Below are 20,299 nucleotides of genomic sequence, written 5' to 3'. Positions count from 1 at the left end.
TCTGGAAAAGAACTGAAAGGTATGTGTTTCTCCTATTCAGGATTCAAATGCTCAATGCTCGATAAGCGATACTCGTCTGGCAAAGTTTCCGAATATCCGTAATAAAATTCACAACATCTACATTCATCACATTTTACTGAATACGAAATACAGTTGTTATCTAGTCATTGAAGTCAATGTTTTATTATTAGAACTCAATCCCCAATTGGTATGTGTTATTGTTTATAAACCTCTCGCATATGAATTTGAGAACTTGCCCACTCATTCTAGATGGTGAGTGGAAGGCGCTCAGCTCAATTCAATTTTGCATCCCCAAATTAGGCACGAAGTGAGCTGGGTTGTCAATATGGCCGCCAACGAATTTCGACTTAACTGAGTTTAAAAATGTATAACTCCATTACCATTCAAGGTAGAAACTTCGTTTCTTCTTTATTTTGCAGAGAATACTTTGTACCTCTATTGTCATTATAAATACTTGCCTTATATTGCCGCCATTTTTAAATATGGCGTCTCAAACTGGAAAAATATTTATTTTCAAAACGATTTTCTATGTTTTATAGCAAATAACTTTGAAACTGCTATGATTATGGAAAAATATTTTGAAACAATCGTCAACGGTCATTTCAATAGCTTTCGAACGCGACCAGAATCATTGATGTATCTCAACAAATAACTGAGATAATCAATTTTTTGTAGGACTAAATGTCGAACTTTGGTGAATAATTTTCGAATGTATCCGTAGATGTTGTTATATGGCATTTGTAGTTCCATTGGCCCTTTGATAATAGAAACATAGTACCGATACCAGTATGTTCCTTTTAACGTGGAGAGTAGCAAATCACAAGTGTTTATCTTCTGTCCGTGCTGAAAACCCTTTATAACGTCATAAATCCAAGATGGCCGCCACAGTTTATCTCCGGTATGAGAAGTGGGAATTTCTCGCCACAGAAAATTAATAGAAACATGCAATAACAACCAATCTCTTTCTTTGGATGTGAAGAATCTTGACATAACATGTGATTGGCTTCCCTTTGTGTCTAGAAGCCAGTATATGACGTCCTAAACACAGTATGGCGCCATGGCTTACATACGGATTATGAAAATTATTTATTTCTCGCATTAGAGAAACGATAGAAATGTGCAACAACCACCAATGTCTTTTTTCATATGTAGAATGATAAAGTAATATAAGTTATTGTATTTTCTTTGATGCGAAAGGCGAGTATATGACGTCATAAACCCAAGATTGCCGTCGACTCTTAATATGTGTTATTCATAATATTATATGTTTTTTTTTCTCGGCCCAATTCAAATTTTGGTACACGGCCATGAACCTTGAATCACTTCTTTTTTATTTGCTGGACAGTATTCGATCGGCGAAATTTTCCTCCTATTGTAGTGCATTGGATCTGATTTGTCCCTGGGTGTTTGCCCTGGATCATATCAATTATATCCGTTGGATGTCAGTATTCGTAAAGTCTTTGGGAGAATTGAATGTACGAAACCCACAAGTATATAATGAATTTGAGAAAGGTAATTTTGTTGGAAGAAAGACAAACAGTAAATATTCGTACATGTCCCACGACCAGTTACATGAACAATGTAATAAGTATCTAAAATGTGAAGGAGGTGCCATTGGTTTATTTGATAATGAAAGTGCTCTTCTGCGTTGGATGGTTTCGGGGCCAGTGATTGCAGGACTACTAACCGAATTTAAGAAAGAGGCAGGAATAAGTGACGATTCAGATTATCACAGGCATCATGAAGGTACAGACGCTTTTTCCTCTAGGTTCAAGAAACATATGTAAGCTTTAAAAAATGCATGTGAAGATGATGACAGAAATCCATTTGCTCAAGAAAATGGTACCCTAATATGCGTTGCCACATATGCTGTTATGGATGAGAAAGCAGATTAGTCTGTCTTCAAAGCAGAAGAATCGGGAAAGCAATAGTACAAAACATTTGTTCGGAAACGGCTCATCAAATGCCAGAAGTTTTTAAGAGAACCGATTAAAAGAAATAAACTTTCGCTTTTTCACACATCGAAAAACGAAGGAATGAAGAAAGGACTCAAGGAGTCAATTTTTAAGAGTGACTGTAGCCTCTTTTCTCGCTTATACATAGCTTGTCAAAGTCTAGGTGGAGACATCAAAGATTTCTTTGCTCACGAACACCTTTCGTATCCTCCGCCACTCTCTTCAAATGATCAATTGCGCAAGGGTACAAAATCAGATGTTATTTCTTGCTTAGAACCACTTGGAACATCACAATACGATGTACCTAGTGTATCGTGTGTTATATTTGATGGACCAGTATTAGCTCACATACTGAAGCCTATTCCGGGACAGACGTTCTCTATGTATTACACTAACACATTTCAACCATTTTTAGAATGCGAGTGATGTCGTCAGAATGGACATAGTCTTTGAAAATTATGATTCGACAGTCTGAGGAGAAAAGAACGAGACCAACGAGGAAAAGGACTAAGAATACTTGTGAAAGACTCCACACTCACTCCCAAAAATGGGCATTGTTTTTGAATAATTCTGAAAACAAAACTGATTTATTTCGACTTCTGTGTAAACACTTACAGAACATAAGTGATTTGGATGGTAAGAGAGAGATTGTGTGTGCATGTGATGATACCGCATAAGCAAACTCTAATATGGACGTAACAAGCCTTATGCCCTGCAAACAAGAAGAAGCAGACACACGCATGTTCTTGCATGCATTGCATGCCAGCAACCACGGACATAATAATATCTCAATTAAAACTGTCGATTCTGATGTTGTTGTTATTGCCGTTGCTTTATTTTTTGAGCTCAATGTATCACACTTGTGGATTGAATATGGAACTGGTAAAAATAAGAGATATATTCCTGTCCATGAAATTGCAACAAGCCTAGGAAAGTCACTCAAAACCCCTGCTCTTTTGGTACGCATTTACAGGGTGTGACACAGTGTTGGCTTTTGGAGGTCATAGCAAGAATACAGCTTGGCAGGTGTGGCAAGCATTCCCTGAAATAACGGATACATTAATCAAACTTTCAGTTACTCCTGCTGAAATTTCAGCTCAGGACTTTGCAGCTCTTCAACGCTTCACCGTACTCTTGTACGATCGCTCTAGTTTTTTTCTAAATGTTAACGACTGCCGACAAAGATTAATGACGAAAAAGAATAATTGTCCTTACGAAGGGATCCCATCTACAGAGGCAAACTTATTTCAACACTGTCTGCGAGCTACCCTACAGGCCGGGTATTACTGGTCTCAAGCTCTCCAGAAAGTGCCTATAATACCCGAAATTTGTAAAGGGGTTGAAAGAAGGTGGATCGTGGTTATCCTCTGTGGTCCTTTCTTCCAGAAGTTTCTGCGTACTGTAGAGAACTTATTCTCTGTGGTTGCAAGACTCTTTGTCAACATTCTTGCAAGTGTCAAAACTTGGGGTTAGTGTGCACTTTATTGTGTACCTGCGATGGACAGTGTGATCGAGAAGATCATTTTATTGTGAGTTGATCTTGTCTAAATAAGAAATGTGATTAACAAAAGTTACTTCCCCTAGTTCTCTGAAGTACGTGTCAGATGTTAATAGTCATACTATATCACTAATATTTTCTTTTCTAAATGCTTAACATATTTAATTGTATAACTGTTTATTGTGTTGTAAATTTATCTCTCGCTGATATACTGTTAAATTTATACATTGAGTCTGTTTTATAAGCATTTTAATACAAACTCCAGATATATCAAATTCAGCTGGGCGGTGGTTTGAAAATATGAGCCTTGTGCCTCGAGCTATTTTGTAAAATAATATGAAAAGCATAATTTTAAGACAATTACATTCTCATTGGACTGATTAAAAATGTTTTAAATGTAAAATATGTCTTTCGAAATGCACAGTTCCCATATTCCTTGGAATTTTCATATAGCGCAAATACTAGTGTAAGTCTTATATTTTCATATACCGCATAATACTTTGTTTAATAACATGAAAACTATTCACTTTCGGACAATTAAAATTAAAAAAATATATTTCAAATTTATTTTCGAATAATGCATAACTTCAGCTTTTTAGGTTTTCAGTTTGATGCATAATATAATATTCAAAATACATACAGCGGCTACTTTGTATAACGATGTCATACACTTAAACAAGACAAATACTAACCTTTGGGCGCAAACACGATACACCTTTTTGTTACTTCATGATCCAACTTATTTAAGGAGAAAAAATAATGGTTTTGCACGTTTCTCTCACCTTTCTTAGGTGAGAAAGGCATAGTCTTCTTCATGCATATTTAAGAGTCGAAGGCAATCTTAAGTTTATGACGTCATATACTCGCCTTTCGCATCAAAGAAAATACAATAACTTATATTACTTTATCATTCTACATATGAAAAAAGACATTGGTGGTTGTTGCACATTTCTATCGTTTCCCTAATGCGAGAAATAAATAATTTTCATAATCCGTATGTAAGCCATGGCGCCATACTGTGTTTAGGACGTCATATACTGGCTTCTAGACACAAAGGGAAGCCAATCACATGTTATGTCAAGATTCTTCACATCCAAAGAAAGAGATTGGCTGTTATTGCATGTTTGTATTAATTTTCTGTGGCGAGAAATTCCCACTTCTCATACCGGAGATAAACTGCGGCGGCCATCTTGGATTTATGATGTTATAAAGTGGTTTCAGCACGGACAGAAGATAAACACTTGTGATTTGCTACTCTCCACGTTAAAAGGAACATACTGGTATCGGTACTATGTTTCTATTATCAAAGGGCCAATGGAACTACAAATGCCATATAACTACATCTACGGATACATTCGAACATTATTCACCAAAGTTCGACATTTAGTCCTACAAAAAATTGATTATCTCAGTTATTTGTTGAGATACATCAATGATTCTGGTCGCGTTCGAAAGCTATTGAAATGATCTTTGACGATTGTTTCAAAGTATTTTTCCATAATCATAGCAGTTTCAAAGTTATTTGCTATAAAACATAGAAAATCGTTTTGAAAATAAACATTTTTCCAGTTTGAGACGCCATATTTAAAAATGGCGGCAATATAAGGCAAGTATTTATAATGACAATAGAGGTACAAAGTATTCTCTGCAAAATAAAGAAGAAACGAAGTTTCTACCTTGAATGGTAATGGAGTTATACATTTTTAAACTCAGTTAAGTCGAAATTCGTTGGCGGCCATATTGATGACGTCATATACCTAAAACAAGACCTCCGCCGAGGTGGTTCTATATCAGGATTTACTTCTTATTAATAGGCCTATCATCCCTGAAAGTGGCATGTTGGTATCACATTTTGCACAATTCGGCCCTTTTATGCTGCTAAGCTACTAGACTACCTGCAATATGTTAGATGTTGCAAGATTTATCGAACGAGGTACCACTCGACTCATGTTACTATTTGAAATTTTGAAGTTAGCCCCCAAGACCTCTTTAGGGAGGCCACTGGGATCACAGGGACCACACCGTTCGATATGCCCTATGATATTTACGTATTTCAATTTTGTTTCATTCATTTACCTTCCATGGTTTTCACACTACGGATACTGGAGTTTCCGAACCATATTATGGCGGCCATTTTGAAACCGGTGCACAATATGGAACATCTTTTGGTACAGCGTTACTTAGTTTTCCAAGACCTTTCGAACGAGGTATTACTCGACCCATGTTCCCATTTGACATTTCAAAGTTACCCCCGTTACCCCCATTTAGGGGGGTCGGGGAGGGGTACTTTTGGCGGAATTGAGTTTCCCCCTTAGCAATATATAACGTGTACTTGAAACATTTCTTCTATGTTTTATCATTTTTCAGATATTTCGGTGGATTAATTAAAATGGCCCACCCTGTATATATATATATATATATATATATATATATATATATATATATATATATATATATATATATATATATATGTATTTTTTGGTTCCTGTCAAAAATACCCATTTTGCGGACTTGCATTAAATAGCCTTTTTATATGGCAACACTGCATCAACCTTGTCACATTTTCACACCAATGGATAAACGTAGATGAATACTGTACATATGCACAGGAGTTCAGCCGCAGGAAACGCAGGAAATGGTTTTCTGGAATTGAATATTGAGATTCTTCATTTTGTACATTTTTATTTTATACTTACGGTAATTTGTTTCGTTACTACACAAAAACGTTACAAGTTCCAGCATTGATTATGATCTCGAAAATATCTACATGGAACATTTGTTTTAAGTCTTAATTCTTTATTGTTCTTAGATCAAAAGATATACGCAATCAAACTTTGGGTTACTCAACTTTACGGACACACTGTGGAATGCGATCTACTGTGATGTTTAAATTGTAATCCTTCCCAAACGGGAATCGAATCCAGGACCAGAGATACGCACGCCAGGCAACAAATATTACAAAGATTGTTGGTGTGCTATCGAGAAATGACTGAAATATGTAACATCTATCGACTATGTATCCCAGATTCAAATTCGCTTAAGTAACAGCGCTAGAAAAATGACTAGAGAGAATATTCAATAACTATTCTTCTATTTCTAAGTTCATACAATTTAACTTTCAAGAATAATCTCGGAAGAAACATTCAAAGTTCAGTTGTAAAACTCCAAAGAGGAAAAAATCAGTAGAGAAGAGGGTCCAAATGTGGAAACCCAGTTTGTATTTAATTTGTAAAAAAGCCTGGAATTAACCTGGAAATTGCCTCAAACTCGTTAATTTAACCTGGAAAATTGCCTCAAAGTGCCTTAGAATGTTAGAAATATGGGACCCTAAATCGCAAGTGCAAAAACCATGTATATAAAAATAATAAAAAATGTTTGGCACATATACTAGCATATTTCGATTTTTTTAAAAAAACTGAGGGTAATGTGGAAACAACCTAAAATTACAGTAAATCAGTGTGTAAACACATAAAGTTGTTGGATCATAGTATGCTTTTAATCATAGTATGTTTTTAATCGAAACAAAGACAATAAAAGATTTGAAATAATTACAAAGTTAAAAAGCTGAAAGTTACAAAGTAAACAAATTTGATTCAAGGTTTTGTTGTCAACAGACAAAGACGTTATGTAGGTAAGTCTTATTTTCAGGAATCACAAACACAAATGTCTGTTTCCACACCGGTACACTCCATTCCTAACATAATTGACAATTAATCCATAGTTCACCGCGGATATCTTTCGAAAATAGATTCCCATAAAATATGCACAGGGCGTCTTTTCCGGTGGGCTCTTCAACTCCAACTGGAAGATAGACTACATTTTTCTTAATTGGAGGAGAACTTTGGGCATTTTTCTAGTTTTCTTACCGCCTGCAGGCGGCTTCTGTTTAGGTATAGTCGTACTCTTAGATAAGAATTGTTCGAGCTGGGTTTTGGCGGAGACGATGTGAAAACAGCGCAAGAACTCGGCTTACAACCTCTATCGAAGTCTTCCTCTTCAAAAGGGGCATTTTCATGATTTCATATGGTGACACACAAACTTTTGAAGAGGTGCTCGGAACGTTGGGATCCTCTGAAGAGGTGCTCGGTACGCTGGGATCCTCTGAAGAGGTACTCGGTACACTGGAACCCTGTAATAAAAATCATGAAGACAATTATTTGCCTTTTTCCGCCTCTTTATCAGTTTCCACTTTGCTTTACTCCTAAGCCTTACCCCTCTGCCCTATCCCTCACTTAGACCATGAATAAAAAGTATCTTGTATACTTGTATGATTCAAATGTGTGTTATCTTCAATTAATTATTTAGTAATACTAAAACAATTCAATGGACTTTAGGGTGAGGGAAATGTGGAAACGTTTCCACATTTCCCTCATCCATATGTTTCCAAGTTACCCGCACTGTAGTCAAATTGGATTGTACGAGTTAAGTTAAAAACACGTTTGCTTGTGATTAATTGAGAGCCACCAATACCTTCCCAATAACTCCCTTTCACAATACTTTGATATGTATTACACTACATCTGTGATACTTTAGACTTAATAATACTACACACTTACCTCCAAAAACTTTACGTAAATGTGTAAACAACAATGACGAACCACCATTAATTACACTGGCCGAATGCTTCATAGCGTTGTGCCGTGACGAATGGGGACGAGGGTGATTGTTTACGGCAATCGCCACTAGGGTAAAGCTCTCTGCAGTCAACATACGTTACGTTTCCACATTACCCTCACATTTCAACATTTGCACCCTTTCCTCTACGAGATGAATATCCGACGAATTCGATTATAATAATATATTTTGCTCTCCAAATCACAGATCATGGATCGTTGCGAACAATATTATTTCACACAAAAAGTTTCTTCTATTTCACATGCGAAACTCCTTAGAGGAATAAAGTGAGTAATGATTCAAATCAAAAGTTTTGAATTATATTATCAGAAATAACGATACGAGCGGGAACGCGAGGGCAATTTTAAGCGGTGGTTGTGATCGCTTACAACTAACTCCAGAAAAGCTTCGTGTGCCGTAAATGCAATGCGGCGATAGCCACAAAACGGAGTTTTGTTGTATTGTAATACACACAGGGTTCACCACCAACCATGCTCAGGGCCGTACCCAGGATTTCTTTGAGGGGGACAGCACCGCACTCAGGTAGGCTCACCCGGCTCAAGCTCTCCCCATTAGTGTTGTAATGTTGAAAGTGGATTCTGCTTACATGAAGTATGTTCCATTTGTAATGTTAGAACTTTTCTTTTTAGTTTCCTTAGTAAGCATAAGGGAGCTTGTAGTTTTACTCCAGATGAAATTAAGTATGTGTGTATGTAGTACTTTATTCCTCGGTAACTACCAGCTAAATTTAAACCAAATTAGATGTACAAGTACCCAATCATCTAAGGAATAAAGATCACTATATGTGATGGCCGAGCTTGGTCGGCGACAGGCTTGGCTCGGCTTGCCTTGTATGTTCTATTATATTTCTCCGTAACTACTGGTCAAATATCAACGAAATTTGGTGCGCAGATAGCCCATTATCCAAAGAATAAACATCTCTATACTTGGTGGCCGACTCGGCAAAGGACAGTCTCGGTTCGGCTCTGTTTGTATGTGGTACTTCATTTCTCTGTAACTATTGGTCAGGTTTAAATCAAATTTGGTTTTCAAGTATCGCTTAAGGAATAAAGATCATTATATATTATGTCTGGGTTCGGTCGCCGACAGTCTCGGCTCGACTTGCCTTGTACGTTGTATCTTCTTTTTCAGTAACTACTGGCCGAAATATTTTAAACAGGGACGCAGGTGGAATGCAGGACAAAAATGTCCTTTTCTCCTCTTGCCTTATGTTTTCTTACTTGACAAAAGTTATATTATTTTGCTTGGTGAATTCTTTTCCTTCAACCATCAGAAAATAATGCTTTTGCAAAGCTCTGTTTTCTTTAAGCCCCAAACAGAAACATGATGGCAAAAAGTTTCGGAATGTGTTGCTATTTTCGCTGCTCGCTTCTCATTTTAGATAGTGTATATTAACAACGAAGGGGAAAGTGCACCTTTGCAGTCCCTAAATCCGGCCCTGTATATATATATATATATATATATATATATATATATATATATATATATATATATATATATATATAGATAGATAGATAGATAGATAGATAGATAGAGAGATAGATTAGATAGATACAGTGGCGGTTCCAGGATATGAACAAGGGAGGGGCTTGCAGCTTTATCCAGTGTAAAGCAAAATTGAAGCCCATTTTAACCAGTGTATACCTGATCGTCAAGGGAGGACTATAGCTCCTATAGCCTTCCCTCGGATCCGCGCCTGTATACAAGGGCGCCGATTTCTCTGTAAAACGGGGGGCCTCATTTATATAGAGAAGGCATATATGAGTATTTTAAAACAAATTGCATTCAAATTATTCCAAATATTATATCTTCTTAAATACAATAACGGGGCCCACATGTGCTTTGCGGGGATCCCGGGTCACCTTGGTCCCCCAGGATCGGCGCTCATGCCTATATATATATATATATATATATATATATATATATATGAAATGTTTGTGTGTGAGCGCCCCCTTGATGAGTTTCTCGCTGCGCGAAGGCAAGAATACCTTTCATGTCCTCTATTGATCTTCAATTGAAACCGGAAGTCGTAGGAATGAACCACTTCCGGTTTCGATAGTCATATCCACAGAACATGAATTGTAACAGTAAGAAGCGGTTTTCTGCATTCTATTCAGCGTTCTAAAAATAGCTGCCATCTTCTGTCTTAGGCCTCTATTCAAACAGGAAGTGGTCGAAAATCAGAAACTTCCTGTTTTAACGTTGAGAGTTATAGAATAAATCTATAATAGATAACAAGAAGCTGTTTTCTGCAATCAGTTAAGCGTCCCAAAGATTTACATTTCGTCTGTATTCTAATCTCTCTACTAAAATCGGAAGTGGTAGAAATCTATTACCTTTGAGGTTTCAATATTAATTGTGCAAATATTGCACTACAGAAACCTACTTTGTTTTATGAACTTTTTTTTACTTTGTTGACTAGCCCTAACCTGTATTTTCTTTTAAAAAAATGAAATAAGTCAAACTCGAGGTCATACGTAAACTAGTTTTACAAATGATTTACCTGTAGAGCACAGATAATTTACCACTCTGCCCATTCAGTAGGCCTACTGTCTAAGCTTGACTAAGTCAAACGGAGTAGCGCGTCTGAACAAAGGATTATGAATTAGGAAACTAATATATAACAGTGCCGTATACTGGTTTGATTGCTTGGGCTACCACTAACCTTTATGACACCTGTACATTATTATTATTATTATTATTATTATTATTATTATTATTATTATTATTATTATTATTATTATTATTATTATTATTATTAATGAATTTGTAATAATAATAATAATAATAATAACTCTTCTTCTTTGGGGTAATGAGCAGTTGCTAGTTGGGAGTAGTTCCTCTTTAGTAACACCTATGCTCTTCCTGCTGGTCTAAAAACCTAGAGCCCGCTTTTTTGATGGACGTGGTCCCGGGACGATTTTTGGTGGAAGACTTTGAAGGCATTACGATGGTTTAGATCCTACCTTAGACTGTTGGTCTGCATCTCCTGTAGCCTGGGTGCTACACCGGAAGGATGTCAGTGTAACCCTGGGAACACTGCTTTCGAACAAACAAGCAAATAATAATAATAATAAACAAATAAGAAGAAAGAGAAATGAAATCTTTCAGTTTTACCTCCAACGGTTATACTGGCTAGGCTAAAGGAGACGATCATGATGGTGAGAAATGAATGAAATGGTGGAATGAAGAAAGTGGGAGGAAACGGGAGAACCCCGCGAAAACCCACGTACACGGTGTTTGTCCACCACAAAGTTCACTTGGCGTGAGCGGAAATCGAACCAGGGACCCCATGCACCAGAAGTGAACGCTCTGCAACTGAACCACCGCGGCCTCTTATAAGAGAAAGAGTACAGATGAAGTTTAAAATCAAATTTTTGTGCTATATTAATCATTTCCGTGTTGAACAAATATAGTTTTATTGAGAAAGTGTACAAATATATATAGAGTTAGGGTGTTTTGAGGGGGCTCCAGACCCGTTAGACCCCGTTGGTGTGTCACTGTGTGCGAGTTATAAAGAACGCTGAAATAGGCGATTAGCAACAAAGGAGCCCAGTCTACAAGAGCTAAGATGTCCGACACAGTTCCCAAATACTCCCAAAATGCGTTGTCATTCTCGTATAACTTGATGTTACCTTCGCCCAGGCCCAAAAGTGAATGCTGTATCACTGAGCCCCGCGGTCCTTTGTCGTTGAACAGGATCGTGTGAAAATACATCATGGAGAACGCATAAATGCGATTGGTATTTTGTTCAAGAGTTGAAGTTAAAATATTCTTCACATCTAGCCGCGAAATACAAAAGTGCATTTGCTCCAGAAGTGGTGAATGAACACACTATATGGTATTGGTTTGTAAACTTTCGTGCCAGTGAAAACATTGAAAACTAAACCCAGCGTCCACCGACCAACAACATGTTCTGATGAGCTCCTTAGGATGAATGTGAAAGCAGATCTTCGGAAAAGTATTCCTAAAATTGTAAATGAATTTGATACAGATCATGACACTATTGTTTGAGGTTCCACACAATCAGCAAGTAGAAAAAGTTGGATTAATGGCTACATGAGTTACATCGGCAAATATCGCCGTTAAAACGTATGCCATCCTTTGAGTGTATGGAATAACCGAGAAGTTTTCCTGCATTAGATTGTGAAAAATAGATCTGCAATTGTAAACAATCAGGACTTTAGACAACAATCGAAAACGGTCAGGACAGTAGTTGGATCGTGATCACTTCAGGAACATATTTTCCAGTATCACCACCCACCTGCAGAAGGTACTGATATGATAATGTTTTATGGTGGAGGGGATAGATCATGTCTTTCTGTGTCGAGGAGAAATTATCACTGCGGATCGTTCAACGGCAAAAAAGTGGAAAGAAACGGGAGAATTCACCCACGCAAAGCTTGTTCACCACAAAAGCTCACTTGGCGCGAGCTTGGATTGAACTGAAGATCACACGAACCAGGGGCGAATGCTCCATCACTGAGCCACCGCAACCCCCTGTCATTGATCAGAATCGTGAAGGTGTATCACGGAAGGCGCTTTGTTTTCTCAGTCCTCCTAAAATAACGTAAATTTTACTTCATGCATATCTAATGAACTCAACAACTCAACAACTAAAAATGCTCCAAATGTACACAGAAAAGCAACAGAAGTTGGATGATTGTTTCAATTTTACGCTTAATTTTAGATCAAGAGTAACGAACATATTTTGGTAACATTGAAGGTTGTCGGCTCCAATTTGATCTTTGCGAACAGATGTGCTGCTCACAGGCAGGGATTTCCCTCCCCCCTCTCAAGACCTTTTCCAATTCATTCTCGTTCTGCCTCCAGCACTTTGTAGAGAATATTTTCAATGATCTTATCTGGAACCCTATGCCATTTCTAACAGAACTGAAAATAATTTAAAATACTGCTGCTAGACCAAAATTATCTTTTACAAAAATGAAGTATAAAATAAATGTAATTCGTGCTCTACTTCCACTAAACACCAACTGATGCTTCTAGAACTAATACAAATCTTTATTGAGATTTTAAATTCTGCGGACCCAAATATTAGTTCTTGCCTTCCAGGGAAACTTCCCAGTTACGGCGCTGTCATCTTCACAGCTATATACTGTTGGTAGCCATACACTCAGCAATTATATACAGCCCGCGGGAGAAAAATACACAAGTATGCAATGTGCTTCCACTAGCGGATCCAGAAGGATCGTTTGGGAGGGGCGGTTCGCTTTGTCGAAGATGAGCGTAGCTTCAAGGTGACCAGTATTTAATTTGCAAGAATGGGACTTATATGAATCCGGGGCTGGAAGGGGTTGGGGAAAAAAAAGATTCCCAGATTCCACTTTGGGACCCGAAATTGTATTTTTTTTGTAATGGGAGTATTTTTTCTGTAGATTTAAATTAAATACGTACTTCCGTTTCCGAGACGTGATGGTGTCATGATTCACTTCACACACAGTCACCGCAACATATGAGATGCACTGTCTGGCACAGTACTTTCACAAAAGAAAATACTGTATTGACGATATCATTCATTTTAACGAAAGAGTGTACAATTTGCTCTAATCATTTATATTTTGAGTAACTTGCGGGACAGCAGTTAGAAAAATTAATACAAAATTAACCTATCTCTATATTTGTGTGGGGTCCACGAAACATAGTATAATTATAGTTATGCTTACAACAACAATAAAATTACCTAGGTATATTATACTAGCCTTCGTCTAGGTGGGGCTCTCCCCAGATCCCAAATCTGCTCGACATACGGCCGTAGCAAATCTTCCTACGTGGTACTGTGGCACAATATTTCGCGTTCTTCTTTCTGCCTTTCATATAGGATTGGATTGAGCTAAGAATGTGTCACGAAATTCAAACACCTCCTAAGGCATTTTAATGAACCAGACCCACCTTTTTTCCTTCTCTTCTACGTTAAGTGAAAAAAAAGTTCAAATAAATGTTGAATTATTTTAAATGAAAAATCAAACTACCAACTTTCATGTTTCTAACCGCAAGGGATCCCGAGATATGGCATCTTATAATAATAATAATAATAATAATAATAATAATAATAATAATAATAATAATAATAATAATTCCACCCCTTTTCTTCCCTTCTAGGTAAAATATAAAAAACGCTGCTATACGTATTGAATTATTTTAAGTGGAAAGTCCATATACGAAAATTTCATGTTTCTAACCTTCAAAGATTCTTAGATATTGATATCTTATTATAATATTTGCAATCGCTGCCACTTTTTCTTTCCATCTCTGTTTTCTACGTTTTACTATAATATCAAGAAAAAAGTTGAAATGTGTGTCAAATTATTTTAAATGAGAAATCCCAATGCCAAATTTCAAGTCTCTAGTCTTAGTGGATTCGAAGAGATGACCATCTTATTAAAGTAATTTCCACCCCATTCTACCTTCCTTTCTTCGAATTTCAAAAAAATCCTTCCTTAGTAATACCCTACGTAACAAATCTTATCTACTGTCCTAATTTCAAGTTTCTAGCTTAAGTGGTTTGGCCTATACGAAGTTACTCACTCAGGATTTCGTCTTTTATGTATGAATTACAATAACAAACTTGTGTTATTTCTCAAGAAAAGACGAAATGCCATTTGAAGTCATAATAAATCCCTGGTCCCTTCCTAATGTTTCCGTGTTGAACTCCAAAAGTCACGGCTCTCTTTGTTGATCTAGTAGCTAGCGAACGTAACTTTGATCTTTGATGCAAGGGGTTCTGTGGTTTGATTCCCGGTGAGTGAGCATCGAACGCACTACAGTGGTTCAGATCCAACTTTAAACTCTAGTCCTCGTTCAGTAAAGCATCGCTTTTGGCAAACGACGTAAATACATATTAACCAATCAACCAACTGAAAAGTCTCAGTTTCAGCGAGCTTTCCGGTAAGGAGCGCTGAAGATTATATATTTCTCTTTATTCAAGGTAAAGGTACTTGAAGTTTCAGGACCCGAATTCCATTTCCATATCCTTTTTCTAGGAGACAATTTTAAAAGATACGTTTTTAGTTCAAAGAGTGAGCCGTCTTACCCTCCTTCTTACAGCTGTTCGTCCAACGAATGAATCAAATTCTCGCTCCTTTGGAGCTTATGGTGACCGCCCCAAGGAACTAGGGAGAAAAGTATTCACAATTCAAATATGTCTGCATTAAGTACTATTAAGTACCATACATTTTGATTACACTCTGCTATGCCTGTCACACATATTGGATCGGTCGGGAAAAAGACCATGTTAGTATTTCCCAATGATAAATGCTGAAAGTTCAAAAAACCCATCTAAGGGGGCGGTCGCCCCCTCCGCCCTCCCCGTGGATCCGCCAGTGTGTACTTCATTATAGCAAAGGAGCCAAACTTTCTAATAAACACGAGTTGTAAAACACCTTTCTTCAAAGCAAAGATGGCACCTATACTGAGACGAACAATACTGTCTCGAGATGCGACTGAGATTCGATGTGTCGAGACGAGACAGAGATAAATTTATAATTCGAGACGATATCAACCCAGTCCAGGCCAAGAATACTATTGCAAGGAGTGTGTGTTCTGTATAAATCTATGTGTTTAGCAACCTTAGAAAATAATATAGAATTTCATTTTTCTAGAAACAACGGGCATAAAGTAAAATCTCGGAGATACCCTAGTATAATAATAGTGGCTGGCTATAAATTGGCTTCGTATCTGTTAAGATTCTACTATACTGTAAATAGAGTAACACAACAATTTTATATTTTATGTTTTTACTACATTTGGTGTAAAATACATAAAAATAAAACCTACATAATATAAAAATGTTACATGATCTTCCGGGGAAATTCTGAATTTCTGGGGTACTTTTCAACAGGCTAACCTCTGGATTCATTCCTTTTCAGCTGTTGTACGCAGTTATAAGTTAATAGTACATATTGATATGACATATTCGACAATTTCTGCTAAATAATTCGAAGAGGATTTTGCCATTTTAATTTTCTTGCTGACTTAAAAGAAAACTATTATTTTATTGTTAGGTATTATGTATGCACGTAATTTTAAGTGAACTAGACATATCTTGCCATTTTCGGAGTCAGCTGCAAAATGTTGTCCCTTCCGTGGGTTTTCGCAGAAAAGAAAAAAGCGCTCATATTTTATCCTTAGTATGTACATATATACAAGTTCAAGGTAATTGGACGTGTTCTAGCGTTTCTCTCACTGGCATTAAAATATTTCCGAAGGTGTGAAAATATTTCCCTTGAACGGGCTTTTCATGTAAAAGATAAAGTTCATAATACATTATTTTACTATTGTAATGTACGTATGAACGGAGCTACAACTGAATTAGTCATATTCTTCTACTACTTTCAGATTTAGCTGAAAATATTTCGAGAGGGGCCATTAACTCTTTATACTAGTTTTCACAGAGCACGAAAATAAGCATTATCCCTTATTTATTGTTGCTATGTTTGCACTAAGTTTCAAGTAAATTGGATATGATTTTCTATATTATTTATTATTTCAAAAAAGATAAGTTCACTACCTAGAAGTCGAAGTAGTGGAAATGAATTTAAAGCCTCAAAAAGTTTATTACATGAAAATCTAATATTTTTACGAAAGATATCTTGGACATATTTCTTAATATAAAGAAAGGGGCGAGGGAGTGATTCATCACTCATTTATGACCGATTTTAATTACAAGAACAGGAGATTACGGAAAAAGTAAAAGAAAATATATATAATACTGCATCAAACCGAATGAGATTTATATAAGTTATTGTGAAACTTAATCGGGGAAAGGGTAAAACCACTAAGCTATTTTTCATGTAGAGTGAATGATTAGGAAGCCTTAAGGAAAATATACGGCATATTACACTAAAATCGAACAGTTGTAACCGGGGAAGGCGACTAAACGCCTTACCCCACTTCCAAAAAATATCTATGACATTCCCCACTTCCTAAAAGAATTACAATGGGCAAAGATAGGCTTGGGGGACGGCATGACGTCATGCAACCCCCCTTCCTTTTCAGATCCACTACCCATACACTGAGAAAACTTATTTCTCCGGACAGCGGTATATTGTACAAATATAAGGAATCCACTTGCTTACAACAGAAATCAGTAGGGAACAATCGTTATCCGTATGCTACATAGGCCCTGCCCGTAGATGTTACATCATGCAGTTGCACGATGTCGAATATCTAACAGTCTTCCTTATAATATACATATATGTATGTTACCTTCGTCAGCTATATGTTATATACGTCCATTTGCATGTGAGATCCTGATAACCTATATTGTTTCATACGGAAAGTACGTACAGATGGAATTGGAATACTTATGTAGAAAATATTATAAAACATGCGTTTTCAGTTATACGTTTACTGTACTTTAAGTCCAAAAACTACAGGATTTACAAATGTAACACAATTTTACGTACCACTCATTTTTTCTCGGTGTAGTTGTAACGGAAATTATCGACAAAAATATTTTTTCAAGTTGAGGGGGAAGAGGGTTGAATTCACCGCTCATTCTTGAGTGATTTTAATTCCAAGCACTGGGGATTATGGAAAGAGTGAAAAAAAAACTTTATATTGAATCAAAACCGAATGGATTATAGAAAATTTACCATTGAACTCTAAAAGAAATGCACGGGGGCTAGGAGGGTAAACCCACTAGTTTATTTCTTATTAGTTTTAACTCAGAGCAGAAGGAATAAAAATCGGGAAGCCTCAAATAAAAGTACGCCAAATTACCTCAAAATCGAATGATTTCTAACGAAAATTATCGTTGACCATACACATATTTCTTTTTTAAAAAATATGGAGAAAGGTGAACTTAAACTTTTATTCTTGGTAGATTTTAACCTAAAATTGAGGGATATACACGATGTCATAAAGAAAATATAGTATACACCAACTTTTGTAATAAAAATATTTTACATATTTTAAATTGAAATATTGTTTTCCATGTACATGTGTAAACTTGCAGCATCGGATTGATTTTACTCCCCCTTCCCCCCGCAGTATACTTTATGAATTTTAATCCTTAGGAAATTTTCCCATTGTCTCAAGATGCTGTGTAACACTTTAGCTCCTACTGAGAATTGAAACCAGGAGCTACGTGGGGTCAACTGAATTCAGATTCCCAGCACTCACTAAACTTCGTAGGTCGACGAATGTTTGTGAACTTTCTTAACACAAGTATATTTGTTTCATATCGAAATGAATGATATGGCCTAAAAAATTTATTTTATGTCTCTAGCATTATCATTTTTTTCTGAGAAATAGGAGGCACTAATTAACAATTACTTAGGCTTTTCAGATGTTGAATAACACAGGTTAAATACTACAATATACGTATAAGACCCCCAAAAACCTTTGGATCCCTAAAAAAATGGACGCGTGCCTGGTGCGCTCTAAACATTCATTTATTTATGTAACAATATTTCAAATATAGCCTCTAAGGCCAATTTATAACAGAATACTTTAACATCAATAGTGGAAAAAGGAAATAAGAAAATCAGGCAGGATTTATGCTTAAAGATAACATCCCGACATTCACCTTGTGGAGCCGCGAAAAAACTGGTGTAACTAGTCAGGGTAGCAAGCCACAAGCTCTGCAACCACGATCTCCCTTTTGCGAAGGAAGAAAGCTAACCACTAGCCTACGCTTGTTAGAAATAATAATAATAATAATAATAATAATAATATATCTTTACTCAATATAGTGAACCAATTGGGGATCTGCCTGGATTAAGAATCAGCAAACTCCGCTGAAATACCCCGTGGCCATGCATCACGCAATTTTTTAGCTATTTTGTGGGCTATAGAACTGTAAAGTTTTGTTTTAGTAATAATAATAATAATATGATTTTCACAGGCTTGCGTCCCCATTCATATAACAGGTCTCACATCAAATAATCCCACTCTTGTTGTGGGCAGCGAAGAGCGCTATGAAAACAAAGCAAGATGAAGAATGAAAGACATTGTCTATTTTTCCCTCCCCTTTGCTACTTTTGGCTCACTCTATGTTTACACCTGACCCTGCTGCCTCTTCCACCTGCCTTTTCCCTCGTATGTGACTGACTTTCTCCTATGATATTCACAGAAATCGATCAAGTTCTTTTTTCTCCCTACTGCTTTAGATTTACAATAACAACATATGAAAGTGAAATTTCTTTCTGCTTCACCACCTGAAGAACGAAGTTCAATGTGACCCTCTGAAGAACAATACAATTGATACCATGCCCAAGGAACTCTCCAAAGATCTGATAAGATCTGTAACTGATGAACACAATATCTTTACCAAACCTGGCTGATCAACTGTGTTACTCATGTGGCAAATAGTATTTGTAACGAAATAGCTTCTGTTCCGCATATTTTCGTTCCATTAGATACCGGCAGAGGAAAGAATCTCATTGTGGTGGTACAAATTCTGGATGTTCTGTTCACAAGAGTGATAAAGCATACCAGAAACAGATTTGTTCCTTCAATTAGTTACGGTGCAAAAACGTTACATACTTGAATAACGTTACTGCCTCATAACGAAAATGTGTGATATGTCTTGTACCCACCGAAATTAAATAACCAATAATTTTGTTACAGAGAGCTATTTTCGTTACGTTACAGTTACGTTAAGTTATCCACCCCTGCGTTTTTTCCTACATCTCCATACACACCTTGCACCAGTCCCTTTGCATCCTCTATGATTTCCATGGATTCCAGAAGAGACCGCCCAACAGTCTCCAGCTTTTTAATGCTTGCAGGTAGCCAACCAAAATTGCTGTCTATGCAGTAGCGTAGCCATGATGTGTTTGGGGGGCGCCCAAGTGCTGTTAGAGGTACATGTAGAAAAACTACAAACAAAAAATATATAAACATAAAAATATATAAAGAGTAGTAGAGTAGATTTTGAGTTTAACGTTCCGTTCAGCAGCGAGGCTATGTAAGTCGTGGACCTACTGATTAACGTGGAATCCGAACCACATGAGCTCCCGCCGGGAATCGAACCCGGGTATCCCACGCTAAAGGCGCGTACGCTAACCGCTTAGCCACGGATGAGCTCTAAATATATAAAGAATTACAAACATCAAAGTACCAAAGTACATTGTCGGACGTCTTTTGGGGGGGGGGGGGGCCGGCCACTCTGGGCCCCTTTCCTACGCCACTGTGTGTATGTATGCCATATCACACGCTACTTTTG

Source organism: Thermobia domestica, chromosome 17 (genome assembly GCF_964235325.1).
Source record: "Thermobia domestica chromosome 17, izTheDome1.hap1.1, whole genome shotgun sequence".
In the NCBI taxonomy this organism is placed as follows: Eukaryota; Metazoa; Arthropoda; class Insecta; order Zygentoma; family Lepismatidae; genus Thermobia; species Thermobia domestica.
This window is presented reverse-complemented; position numbering follows the sequence as displayed.